Source organism: Dermacentor andersoni, chromosome 6, assembly GCF_023375885.2.
Source record: "Dermacentor andersoni chromosome 6, qqDerAnde1_hic_scaffold, whole genome shotgun sequence".
NCBI lineage: Eukaryota > Metazoa > Arthropoda > Arachnida > Ixodida > Ixodidae > Dermacentor > Dermacentor andersoni.
Window position 1 is genome coordinate 142,454,112 of NC_092819.1, and position 13,822 is coordinate 142,467,933.

The window sequence follows — 13,822 nt, forward strand, 5'->3', positions numbered from 1 at the left end:
ATAATTGGCCTCCTAAAAGTTGTTTCCTATGTAAGCATGGCTGTGTATGTTTGAGTTCAAGAACGAAGTTATAGTTATCTGCTTATGTGCCTGAATTGACAGATGAGCCCGCTTAATAAATCAGCACGTGTCAATAGTGTACTGAGTAGGCGTATGTTAGCAGGCTAGGATTTCCTTTGTCACCAGTTATATTTCACATCATTTTACCTGTTGCACAATGTAGACCAATGAAGGCCCAAGCACAAGAGGGAAGATAAAAAAGTGAATGCCTACATGACTTTCTTTAATGACAAAATGAATGTTTCCTGCATCAACGTCATAATACACACCTGCCAACTTTTCCAATTTCATAACAAAATGTCATATTTCTAGAGGTTGCTTATAATTCTTCTATTGACACAAATAATTATAATGTGGGCATTTTTTAGGCACTTCATCATCTGCACATGATCATCATCAGACCGTGTTCTTCATCTTCATCTCTTGTGGGGACCCATCTTAAGATTGATCTGTGCCTTCAGTGTGATCGGTCCACCATGTCTTCGGGGCGTATTAAAGGTCATGCTAAATGCTACGTCACAATAACATTTTTTTCATTTGCATCCTAGTAAAGGCAAAAACTGATCTTAATGGAATACAAATATTGTCCATGGGCAATTCTCAGAGCCAGACTACTGAGACCCTCTCAGTTATTCAGGCTTACTGGCAGCAGTGCCACAATAAAACGGCAGGTAATGTTTTGGCTGACGTTACATGAATATTTTGTGAATAAATATCACAAACATTTGTTTTTCTATGACGTAGATTATGTTTGCTGCGAATATAGAGCAGCGTGCCTTTTCATAGCGCCTCTACAGAATGAAGTCATGCAAGGTTCACAGAAATGTTGCACAATTCAGTTTCCTAAAATGAGCTTCGCCACAATACAGTGTTGTTATGCAGAGAATCATATGCAATGTACGGCGGCGAAGCATATTATAAATGTGGAAAGGGGCCACTGTCACGGGACATATAATGTGTTGCTTAAAGGGACATAAATAGAAAGGTTATTTCTTCTGCATTAGTAAATTACCTTTCTACAACACCAAAAACACCACTCTTACCAGTATAAGACGCTTGGTAGGCCAGAAAAAGCGCAAAAGCGAAAGACGGGTGGCGACGCCTACTTGAAGTTCCCGCACCTGGTCGCTGTGACGTCATGGATTTGGATGGTATCTTCTAGGGCCTACTTAAGTACATAGCGGTACAGACTGTCTACATGTGTTCTACAGGAACCAAACAAGAAGTTTCGGGAATTTTTACTCAGCCAACGCAACCCAAATACAAAATATACTTCGGAATCCCTGACGCAACACAGACGCAGCAGCGTCGGGGTTTCGGTGCGAATTTCAAATACTCATACTTCTAACTTCATTTTCACATCTAATAACCAAACTATTGTTTTAAAATGACTGTCTGCAGGGTTCTAAAACAATGCTTTATTAGACTAAACTGATTTATTGTTTAGCTTTAGTGTCCCTTTAGTGATACGTGTGTGCACCCTCCGTCTCCTGTCAGTAAAAGCACCAATACACCTATTAATTGTACTAGCAGGCCATCAGAGCTACTTTGGACATGGCTGTGGCAATGTGAGCTCTTATTTCAACCAACTTGCAAGGATGTAGCTAATATTCTAGAAATAATAAACACTTAAAAAACATGAACACTATAAACTTTGGCTTGATAAACAAAATGTTACTTTCTTACAGCTAGGGCCACCCTTTTCACCCCAGAACATGGGCCTTAAATCTCCAAAGAAACAGCTTTGAATGGCTGCCAGTACAGTTATTACATGTGTCGGTATATGTAGTTTGACAGGGGACAGTAGGTGCGCACATGTGAAATTAGGGACGCACATGTCCCGTGACTACGGCTGCATTACGGAAAAACTGACTTTAGGAAACCAAATTATGCAACATTTTTAGACCCTTGCCCAAAGCCAACCAAATTTCTTGCGCGAAAAAGAATTCTCAGAATTTCTTACTATATTCCAGTGTTTTCTGTCTGCAACGGTAGTACTTCTTGCATTTAAAGTTGAAGAGTCTGTAATACGAATGGTTTGTTTGTGTGTAAATTGTCTATCAGGGTAGCTTAAGCGCCAAGTAGAGCACAAAAGCAAGATGACATACAACACAGAAAAGCTGAAATTTGGCCTAGACAGCACAAGATAGCGCGAATTTTAGTTCTAGTGTAAATGTATTTTGACCATGAGTTGAAAAACCCTGTTCACTTAACGTTGAAGATAAAAGCTGTAAGGAAAAGTACAGAAATTCTTAAGGAATGAAAATGCACAGGGTAGGCTTTGCCTACCCTGTGCATTTGATAAGCTTTGCCTTTTAGTGAGAGTTTCTCACAAATTTAAGTGTGGTTTCTATTGAGAGCTAATTTTCAAAAATTCTATCACATTGAAGTCACTTAATAAGGATCTAGCTTCTTCGCTTTTTCCTCCAAGTTTGGCGTCGGCATTTAACCAAGTAGACGTAGCAGGATACTGCTGTACAATGGACACGGAAAACGTGAACATTTACAGGACAAAGGACTCCTGCCAGACAGACTTAGCGGAAGGGCTCTGCACTTGCGTGATGGGTGTACTTAATAGCTCATGCTATTCAGAGATGCTCAAACACTAAACATGTTTAACACCTCGTAGCGGCATGACTGTCACCTCTAACGCAGGCGAAAAAGATGAGCTCACATGCAGGTAGCGCGAGAATAGATCACGCAAGCGCACTTGACCAAAGCGGCCGCGGTGTCAGCCTGCCCCGAGATCCCGTGGTTTTAGTACTGTAACCCAACTTTCGGGGTTCACGCATGACCTTTCCCATTACATCGACTTAGGTAATCAGATTGACACCATTTTCATTGAATTTAGCAAGGCTTTCGACAATGTACTACAATCTAAATTCCTTTTGAAACTCCATAATATTCTAAATAACCCTCAGTTAGTGTCTTGGATTTACAGTTTCTTTTCGTTGCGTTCCCAATTCGTATGCTATGATTTTGGGAATTCATCTGTAGTCGACATCACCTCAGGGGTCCCACAGGGATTCGTACTTGGCCCTCTACTATTTTTATTCTGTATTAACGACCTTCCAGACCATGTTACTTCAAAAATACGCCTCTATGCAGATGATTGTGTTATCTACAGCCCAGCTGACTCACTGGCTGATCATCAGCGCCTTAAGGATGCCTTTGTTTCATTTTGTGACTGGTGTGGTACCTGGACAATGAGCATCAATTTTGATAAAACTGTTATAATGTATTTTACTAACAGAAGCATGCCCGTTTGTTTTGATTATATGTGCAACGTTGTACCATTAACACGAGTTTTTCAATACAAATATTTAGGCGTCATTTTTACACTCACCTTCTTTTGTTCCAAACATATAATTACATATGTAGTAAAGCTTGAAAAAAACTTGGTTACATCCGCCGGACTTTGTCTGCTGCTCCGAGGGACACTAAATTAGTAGCATACAAAACACTGATTCGCACAATTTTAGAATATGCTTCCACCATATTGAACCCATATAAACAATGTGAAATTAATTGTATTAAATCGGTCCAGAGGAAGGCTATTCGTTTTGTTTACCGTCGCTTCTACTGAGACTTTTCACCGTCAGCTGCTCTAGCAGAATTAAACCTCCAGTTTCTTTCTAGACGACGGCACATAGTATCTCTGAAGATTTTCTATTCTTTTAAGAACTTTGTCGCCTATCAGATCCTCCCTTTTAACGCCTGTTTGCCCGACTTCAACTAGAGCTTATCATGCCTCTAATATCAGTCCACTCCATCCACGCACTAACACTTTCAAATAGCTTTTTCCCCCGCATGATTGAACAGTGAAATTTGTTACCTGCCGAAGTTCGTTCGTTACCTATTTCTCAATTTTTAGATGCTATTGCTGATGTATAGTTCCTTTACATTCTTCTATTTCTATGTTCCTGTTTCGGCATATCATAATTAGTTTTACTCGCATGTGCACCCCCTCCTGCAAAAGCCCTAACGGGCTGCAGTATGTATGAAAAGAAATGTGTGGCCGCAGTAGCAGATCCAGCGAAATGCATATTTCAGTGGCGTGAATATAATGGTCACACTTCATCATTACCTCCGTGCATTAGCTTGAGAAGCGGCTAATCACTTTGAACACGCTAAAGTAAGCAAAAATTGAGGGCTGACTAGAGCGTCGAAGCAGTGCCATAAAAGCGCGAGCTACTCGAATATCAAGCCGAGTCATGCTCACAGACTCTTCTGAATTGCTATCTCAAAGCATAAATTAATATACGGTGTGGCAAAGTAAAAAAAATTGTGTGTTTCCATTGCTATGAATGTTGGCCCTCCAGCAAAAAAAGACCCCTTCATTCACGCCAAAAATGTGCGCAGCAGTGTATAATATTTGTCGTATGTGAAAGCGCATAATTTTGCTATTGGCTTCCAGTAACAAAGCAAAATTCGTGCCATTTCTGTTGCTGTAAGCAAGAGCATGCATGCAGTTTCGATATTAGCACAACACTGGCAGACCAGTCCCACCGTGCTAATGTTGACTCAACTTGTGCGAAGCAATGATAGCTTTTGCACCGACGCGCCGCCTGGGCAGTGCCAGAAGCTTGTACGCTATTGTGAAGAGACACATCTGTTTTAGGTAGGTTACTCTTAATGAATTGACACACGGTTATTCTTGTACTATGTCAAAACAAAGAAAATTGAAGACATTTGTTCCCCTCAACCTAAGGAACTTAAAATGCAAATTTGTGCAGGTAAGGTACGGCATCCATGTTTTGGGACCAAAAAGGGATCACCTTGGACTATATTTAAGGGGGTGCTTCAGTAACAGCGTTGAATTATTTACCACTGATGGTAAAATGAGGCAGGTCAGATCGACAGGTTTTTAAAAGCAGGTTTATCCTATAAGTCATGCGTGCCATGGCCGAATCCACTTCCCGAAAGCTGAAGAGCAGCTCGACAAGGACTTGCTAACCAGACGTAAGCGGAACAGACGTCACTAGACCTGAGGTGTACAAATTGTACACCTCATATACAAATATGTGAACAAAATCACCCACAGCTTCAAGAACATGCCTGCTAGATACAATGTCCCATTTGTTCCTTTACACACCTACCAAATTAGCCCAATTGTGTTCTCGTACCAAGAGACAAGGGTGTATGAAAAAGCACGCCAACCATTTTGTGAATTGTGCTGTGGGTTGGTCATAAGATATCTCTCAGTTGTGGCAAGTTCTATGTGGACCAAACGGCGCAATGCCTGAATTACTATTCAAACAATTTAAATAAACCGGATGGTGCAGCGCACATTGCAAGGCCTGCTCATGTGAGCCGTGCTTTCGCACATTATGATCCTGGGCAGGAGTAGCAACAAAACATCGCATGAGCTCACGAACATATATTTTATCAGAACGATTGTGCACATGTTAGTAGCACTTCAATTGCCTAAATTCCTCAGAGGTGCACTTGTTTAATGCCTATTTGTAGCATTACTAGCCAAACTAGCACTGTCACAACATCCGCCTCTTGCCTGCGTACGAAACTTGTACACCATGTTATATCCTTTGAATCATTAAATTTGTTGGTAGTTCGCACTTTCATATGCATTTCCTCTGTAAATAGATTTTCGCGCACAAAAACAATGTGCAGTAGACTTCACCAACTTGCCCAAGACGAAGTCCTAGTCAGACTCAAAAATCTCCTTCGGAGATTTTCTTATTGTGATGAGAATTTCTGTCACTGCATGGCACTCTGTTCTAACAAGGCCTTCGCTGATAAGACGGGAGTAAAGAAAGGTTATAGTGGCGAAAATTGTCACATTATCACTCAGATATATTCCCTAATGCAATGCCTAAATGATTTCTTTGTTGGACGAGAGGATCAGGGTAAGTCTCAAGACCTATGAGTATTCTATTGCACAGATGAAGGGATTAGCCAAACAAGCCCTGCGAAGTCAAGGGAGATTCATACAATGGAAACTTGGCATTTGCTTGAGTGGCATGCATGGACCTGCAAGCCCACACCGGTCATATTACCGTGCATCTCACATCTATAACATAAAGCAGGTTCCCGCAATGAACCTACATCGTATTTGTAAACAAGTTGCGAGGAACATTTGGGCAAACCTGGTACCTCGCATAGCGCCATCAAAAGAAGCAAGCAGCTTGCTAAGCAGCAGTTTGCTAAGCAAGCAGCTTAGCAAACTAGCTGGAATAAATTTAAGAAAATTTCTTGGTCTTCAAGACAGCCAAGCTTTACAACAAAATTGAGCCAGAGTAGAACTACGAGCGGCTGGGCCACGTTCTGCAATATTTGTCTTCATAGTTTACATTGGGGGTGCTCAACATGTGCCTTTCTGAACTGTGGCGAGCAGTTACTCAAGCAAGTCGCGATTCGCTAGCCGCCAAAATCCGAGATAAACAAGGAAACAGTAGGAACATGCAAGACAAGAAACAGTAGAGGTAAATGCGACATCGAGTGCCATATAAAAAGTGCAACAGCAATCCTACGAAGGAGCAAACAGTGTTCTTTGTTTTCGCGATCGATGCACAACACTAAGCGGCAACTGCAGCAACAAGCGCTTGGAACGAGCTTAAGCGTTTTTACCATAAGAGCAAAAAGTTCTGCCAAACTGAGAGCCCACATATGCCCCACTGACTGCGGATCCGGATAATGAGACTGAAATAATCAGAAGAATAAGAATGAGGATTGAGGAGAGTGAGGAGGAGGAATTTCCTACAGTTACTCAGCTTGTTTTGCCGGCGCATTTGCGTTTGTTCGCTTTTTCACTTGTGGCAATCATGGTTAATTTGATTCTTACGGTTTTAAATTTAGAAAAAGATTTGATAAGGTCTTTCAGGAATAGGCAATTATAAAGCTAAGAAAGCATGTCCTTTATTTACCGCGATAATCATGGTTCGCAACACACCTAAAAGATCAGGATCACTTTTTGCATGCGGGGAGGGCAGCTCTTGTACATCCGTCTGATCACTCCTGGATTTGTGGTGGCCTTTTTTTGTTTTTATTATATGTTGGGTACAACTTCACTCGAGATTTCCGAAATTCAATATTTCTGGTGCAATGTTTTTTGTTTGTTGCGTTCTCTCACTCAGAAGTGATCGTTTACGCGAGAAATTGAAAACGTCCCTCAAGTGTCATCCCCATAGTCAACTCGTGATAGCACTTAGAATAGCCATTCCAGAAAAAAAACTTTTACCGCCTATATATATATATGTATTGTTTTTTTAATTAAGTAGTCATCTGAGCCCACTCACAGCTGGAGCTGTATATGAGACATGAGAGCAATGAGACATCAGCAATATACAGTAAAGTAAAAACACAGAGGCAAAAAAGCGATCCCGGAGGTATTAGGTATGAGCGCATGGTAGTGCTCGATGTGAAAGTATTCCATTAGCCCATGTACACTACAGCTCAGTCTCAGAAAAAAGTTTTGTTAATAAATTTACCTGCCAAGCACTTCGTGGGTGCAATGGATATTTGTTTGGGGGAATTTTGAAGAGGACATGGATATCGGATAATGGAAATGTCAAGTTTAAAGTGTAATCAAGAGTTCTTTACTTTTCCAGGAAAAAATGTGTATCATATTTATTTATTTTGGTCCAGTAGACTGAGCACGTGGCCTATAAGAGCGGATATATAAAGTGGTGGTAACAACGTTTATTATTGCAGGACTCTCGTCGTCTCCGTCGCATCTGCTTTCTTTGCATCCATCCCAGAGGTGAGAGAAGCGTGTATATATAGTTTGCTATAGGACTGATCACAGATGTTCTCACCATTCAGTATATTGAAAGCATAATTATATACAGCTTAGTATTTCAACAAATACTAAATTTTAATCAGTGCAGCATTACTGCGATACTGGGTGCTTGACTTGAGCTAAACCTGAAAATCATGTAAATGCTACCTAGCTAGGCATAGCCACGGAAATGTTGTTTTCCGTCGCTACAAAATGCTCATATTATTTTTTGCACTCCACCTAATTAGAGGATTAATCCTTATTTTACCCATATTCTCAGATATTAATATTACATGAAAAGTGTTAACAAAAAAATTGTAGAGCAACATAAAAAACTCGCGATATCACTTTCGGTTGCTCAATACGTAATATATAAAAGCGGATTTGTGATTGTGAAAAAAGCCCGCGAATACACGCAAAGTTCGTCGAGCGGCCAGTCGCGCGGCAATATTCAATGTATTTATCCAAACCTCCTCGGCCTGGACTCCTCGACGGACTCTCTGCGCATTCTGCTGTCATAGAGTGTTACTCTCCACCTTGACCTGCTGTTGTGGATGCCGCAGAAGCAACCATGGACGCCTCAGTTCTAGTCACATCGTTCTCTCGCCAGTTTCAGCGCTGCTTTCATTGACTTTGTGTCATCCCCACTTGTGCACGACAGTAACTACATCACGGTTCCCATGCAAGAAGTCATCCTTACACATGCTAACTTAGTACCTCGTAGAGTTTTATCTCTTATGGCAAATAACGTCTGCCTGCCAGTGGTTAATGTCGGCTGGACCACAGCTTTGCTGCCACGCTGGACGTCTCAGGCCCAGCTTTGCTCATTCTAGGATCACCCAGTAGCATCTATTGCTGTAGGCGGCAATGCAACAGACTCTCCTCTACCATCGCAGTTTGCAACTTGTTCTATAGCCGACTTACCGACAATGATTGCGCGCGACATGCTGTCAGAGCAGCCGCATGAGCTCTACTGCGTTCTGTTCTCTTACCACGATACACATGACTTTAACCATCGTCCTTTGGCTCAAACAACAGCTATTATGAGTCGCCGGCTAAGCGTCAAGTAATTCAAGCAGAAGTTCGCAATATGCTTGCCCAGAACATTATTGAACCATCGTGTAGCCTGTGGGCGTCACACAGTCCGTAATGATGCCAGCGGCCATGCATTCGGCGTAGTACTCGCACGGCGCCAGCGCGGCGACGACCGTGTTATGGCTTACCGCCGCTGGCTCCTGTCATCCTCTCAGTACAACTATTCCATCACTGAGCGTGAGTGTCTCGTCCTAATTTGAGCGGTTGCGAAATTCCGCCCGTACTTCAGGGTCAACTTTTTTCAGTCGTCTCGCCGCGCGTCTGGATACGAGGAGCGCTGCGGTCGCCTAGTCAGTGCGCGCTCGTCCACAGATGGTAGTGAGGACTGGCCGTCTTCTCTGAGGGTTACGCGGCAGGGGGTTGCTTCGAGGCGTCCTCGCTAAGCGGCTTCTGACCACTTCACGAATATCGCCCGGCGAACTGCTTCACTAGAGAGGGTCCAGAATGCAACAGGGGTCGCACCGTCGAGATCAATATGGCGCCCACGTTCGCACCCTTGCCGTTTGCGCTTCGACGCTGCGCATTTTCGCAGTGTCTCTTTGCATGTCTAGCACTATCGCTTTTCCGGTGGCACAACAGGCGTCGCACCGTCGAACGATGCGTGTCTATTCAACCCTAATCACAGCCATGACTAGCATATTGTTTCATCCAATAATTACTAGAGGGAACTCTGGCGCTAGTGATTAGGGGAGCTGAAATTTGAGCAGTTGTGCCAGAACGGTAATTATGGGAAGTATATGGAATTGATTAAACTTCGTCACTAGGGCTTCAAACGGTTTCGTGGCTTCGTAAGCTTGCCCTTTTCAGCAATGTACTGGGGAATGATAATAGAATAAGCTTTAATAAAATTGTCCGGCAGCAGGACCTACAGCACAGATGCCTGATACTGAAATCATTGGGCGACGGACGAATGCATGCACAAGCGATGTGAAACACCCTCATAAATTTTTCGCAAGCAAACAAGTGCCTTGAGACGCTCAGCGCGTACCCATTCGCGACCTCCACAAGGTCAACCGTTGCAATCAGGGCCGATTGTGCGTGTTCACAGCATCTTCTACACTTCGAAGAACATAGATTGCAGTGAGTACAAAGCCGCAAGAACGTCTCAATTCCCAAGCAGAAAGATCAGACAAATCCATGCACTTTCCACCAATCCCACCAATCCCACCAATCCCAACAATCCGATTCAAAAGAAATGATAGATTAAAAAGCGTAGCCCTGCCTTTAGAATACGCTGAAGCTCACTTGGAGGGGAACCTCGGGCAAAAAAGGTCATCATGTTTCACTGTATCATTTGTTAAGGTTTCTGTGGTGAATGTTGTTTTTTCTTGTAATGTCATAAGGAAATAGGAATGTGTTTTACGCACTCGTTCACAGGGTAGTCTTTAGAATACATGGTCATTGGATAATTTAATTTGATCTTCCTAAGGATAGAATCACGTGAGCCTTCTGCAAACGAGAAGTTGAGCTGCCAAAAGGAACTGTTTAGTTCGATTCTTGTTCGAGGATAAAAGCTTTTGAAGTCTGCTGCGCAAAACGCGAAATTAATACAGGTTTTGTTTAAAGACTAATTGCCAGACTCTCACGTTGTATTGTAGAGAACGACTGTAGTTAAGCTCTTGGAACATATTCACCTGATTACTTAGTATTGTAAATAAATCATTTGTGCTATAGACACTCGTAATATACTTCGAATAAGCAGCATAATTTTTGTCACAGGGTCGTCGATTGCAAGCTTATCATGGTTGTATTCAATTATACTTGTTAACAAAATATTTAGAGCTGTTCAAGTTGAGTCCCTAGTTTTCAGTTGCAAATGCACAAATACTAACAAGATTACTCATTGGTAGCTTCGAAATGATTTAAAGTTGGGCCACATATTTTAGAACTTAAATTCAAATGCGACAGCAGAGGAGTAGATCAAGATTGTGGTAAAAACGTTAGCCTAATAATGTCGCACGAATTATATTTAACAAAATAATAATACTCGTTCCTCTCCAGCTCTCTAGTTAAAGACATGGACGGCTTTCTTGGAAAATTCCTCTTCGTGGTGGTTGCTGTCACACTCGGTAAGATTACGCAGCCAAACAAGGTATCACCTCAAGTTGACGTAGCGGGGTACCTACTCGAAAGCAGATCGCGACAGGGTATGCGCAGTTTGTTGTAGAAAAGCTTCATGTTGTATGCCTTCGTGGTGATGTGGGAACAAAGAGATGAAAGATCAGATTCGCCAAGGTTTGCCAAGATGAATGGCACTTTCTGGTGTCACATTCCCTCGATTACAATGTGCACTTAAGATGTGCACTACATTTTACTGGAATTTGGTATCGATGTAGTGCAATCAGGACATTTCATGGTTTCTCAAATAAATACCTCAGGGAATATTATTTTTAGAATCTTAGTGAAATTGAAATAAATTTGCTTTTCGGCCGTCAAATAGGGCGTTGGAAACGAGAATCTATCTGACGCTGCCAGTAGCCTTTTTGCTAGATGCTTTGCATGACTGAGTAACAACAGGTTGAGATGTTCTTTACGTCTAATTTTTTTTTTTTTGCAATTCAGTAGAGACGCGTTGTGAGTGTATTGCGAAAATATTCAACTTTAGCTACAATGGGTTGCAATAACGATAAATAACCACTATTCAATGTCTCAGCAGAACCATGCTTTTCAATGCACATCACATATATAAATCCTTAGTTTGGTGCTACTCGAAGGATACACCTGGACACTAACGCTCTTGATTACATAATATTCGTACAGCGTATTGTGTACCCGTCCGTAGCGTCAAGCAGGACAGATCAGACACACGAAGAACGTAACATATTTTACTAAGGCATGGCGAGCTGCCGCACACCCGGCTGGACAACAGTAATGATCTCCTTGAGGCACACATGGCTTACGTTTTATGCGCTCACTCATGCAGCATGCAAGCAGGGAGAGCGATAAGGGTCGGTAGCCGAGCCTTTGCGTCCACAAGGGCGCACCGTGACATAAGCATATGTATAGAAGTTAGTTGTTAGGTTCTAACAGCCAATGTTTATAGACTGCGTCTGTCAGCGTTCACTTCCGCACAGGACTTTTATTTCTTCTTATTGGTGATCGTGGAACAAGAGCATGTTCAAGCAGGATCAACGCCATCACATAAGAATAAAAGAACATATGTTTTTTTTTTGTCCCTTGTCAAACTGCTTGCGCGCTCATTGCTGACTATGATCTTTCAGTCAGTGTATCTGTCTTTTGGAACCTATGACACCCGTGAAACAAGTGACATGTTGTAGGAGATGTCATTACAAGATATTTTTCTGTCTTCGTACAACTGCAGAGTTTTAGCTGAGACTGAATAAACACCGTTTCTTTTAAATTTCAGAATAAGTGACTGTTGTATACTTCAGCTGTCAAAGTTAAATAATGATGGCTACAAATATCAAGAAATATTTATTCCAGTTTTTGTTCTTATTTTCCTCTCCTATTGGATCAGACAATTTAACCTACACCTTGGATTTGTCGCTTTTCAGCTACGCTGATTATGGCCCCAAATGAAGCTGGGGCAATTCCACCAGCTGTCCTGGACGCCATTGACAACTTTGGACGAAATGAAGAACATCTCGAGTAGCGAAGCATCAGTGTGGCTGATTTGCGTTCCAATAATTACGCCTGCTTCGTAATTCGTAACTGAATAAAATGAATGAAGGGAAAAATTGCCTGGAGTGTGTGAGCAACTGTATATCATTGGAGACAAACTTTCTCTTCTATGCCAAGGTCACTTTTTTTTAATTTCTGTTCATGTAATCGCTCTTTGAAGCACTGCTCTGCACACATTTCTTATTCTGTTCCGGAGTAGCATTGCGAAAGAGGCTTTCTTTCTTACATTATTCCGCGCTATAGTTTGATTTGACTTTCAGATCTTCTCTTAGTACATACGTGTTTTGTACATTATTACACAAGCCGCAGCGTCCTCGCATTGCATTATACCTGAAGTGAAATTAACAAAAAAAAATATCTGCATCGCATGCGCGTGTGAGTTACGTTGCTAAGCGAATAACTTTTTTTTAACGCTTTCCTAACTTTATTCGCTATTACACAGCTAGACGCTTCTTGTTCGATCCATGGTCTGATTTAACTTTTCACAAATACCATCTTTATCTCGGGTGTTTCGTCTACGCACTTCGCTTCTCTATAGCCGACTACTTGTTTGGGCTAGTTGGTTACAATTCATGATCGATGTTATTTTCGCACCACTTGGAACGAAGACTCGGAGATTACTGGAGCATTGCGCTTGTGTCTCCCGTCCCCTAGTCGTCGTTTAAAGCGGTGCGCAAATAATGTTGCCACATGGTGTGGCACAGCAAGGGGACTGAAGAGGAAGAGAACGAGGTTCGTCTGGGTATCGCGCGTCAACTGTTAGCTTTCGTGAAGTACAAACGTCTGGATCCCCATTCAGCGTGTATACTTCAGCAGGGTATACGCGACGATTTGGTGTAGGTGCGGGGTACACCCAACTTATGCAGGAGACCCCACTGGGCAACAAGAACCTCGCACAATTGGAGTTGACTCCAGTTCACCGCACAAGCCGTCGAATAGGAGGCCTCGCCCCAGAATTTGGAAACCTCCAGGAAAAAGCGATGACTACGACCACTGCGACTTCTACGGAAAGGGTGACACCGACTTACCTAACGCTGCTGAACCCCCAAGTGCCGACGGCTTTTCATGGCGACATATTTGAAGACGTGGAAGACTGGGCTGGCGGAGTTCGAGCGCGTGGCTGCGTTTAGCGAGTGGGACAACAACGCCAAACTCACGGCGTTTTATCACGACGCCACAAAGACATATTCTACTAAGTCTGAGGAATTCCACAGACTCATACAATGTCACCATGACACTATCATGCAACGTTATCTGCACTGCTCAATCAGCCCCACCAATTCGCCA

General features: G+C 42.4%; 1 long non-coding RNA gene across 1 annotated transcript; it reads left to right on the plus strand.

Moving 5' to 3' along the window:
* The first annotated feature begins 7,706 nt into the window (after positions 1–7,706).
* Positions 7,707–12,591, plus strand: LOC129384693 (uncharacterized). The gene is made up of 3 exons (XR_008612364.1): positions 7,707–7,780; positions 10,895–10,962; positions 12,409–12,591. It is a non-coding gene; the product is annotated as an uncharacterized lncRNA (long non-coding RNA).
* Positions 12,592–13,822: the final 1,231 nt, after the last annotated feature.